Source organism: Priapulus caudatus, unplaced genomic scaffold (assembly GCF_000485595.1).
Source record: "Priapulus caudatus unplaced genomic scaffold, Priapulus_caudatus-5.0.1 Scaffold1597, whole genome shotgun sequence".
In the NCBI taxonomy this organism is placed as follows: domain Eukaryota; kingdom Metazoa; phylum Priapulida; class Priapulimorpha; order Priapulimorphida; family Priapulidae; genus Priapulus; species Priapulus caudatus.
Genome location: NW_014578658.1, coordinates 54,026 through 54,518, shown reverse-complemented (window position 1 = coordinate 54,518; position 493 = coordinate 54,026).

The following is a 493-nucleotide window of genomic DNA, read 5'->3' as shown; positions in this document are numbered from 1 at the left end:
GCGTTTTTAAGTGTAATAGAATCACGTCAGTGTGCGTGAACTGTGATCAAGGCCCATGGCCGCAAAACTGGTATTTTGGAATAAATCAGTTAATTAAATCATAATTTACATTCTATCTATCTATATATTTATTAATACATGCCTATGTACCGCCTACCAGATAGTTCGCCAGATATCGCCTTTGTCAGTTTGTTATGTTGCCTAGCCCACGAATAAATATATTATACCTATAGGTTCATACATATTATACGTATTATACCATAGGTATATATAATTTATTCATTTATTTATTTATATCGTCTATACGAACCACTCGTGGGCTAGGCAACATAACAAATAATATATATATATATATATATATTATCGACCAGACCGACCAGATATCGACAACCTTTGTCTGGACAAAAAAAGTTCAAAAAAAGATGACCTCTAGATTGGTGGAGGTTTAATAAAAAGTAGTAAAAGTTTTTAAGTCACAAAAATATTTATTCAA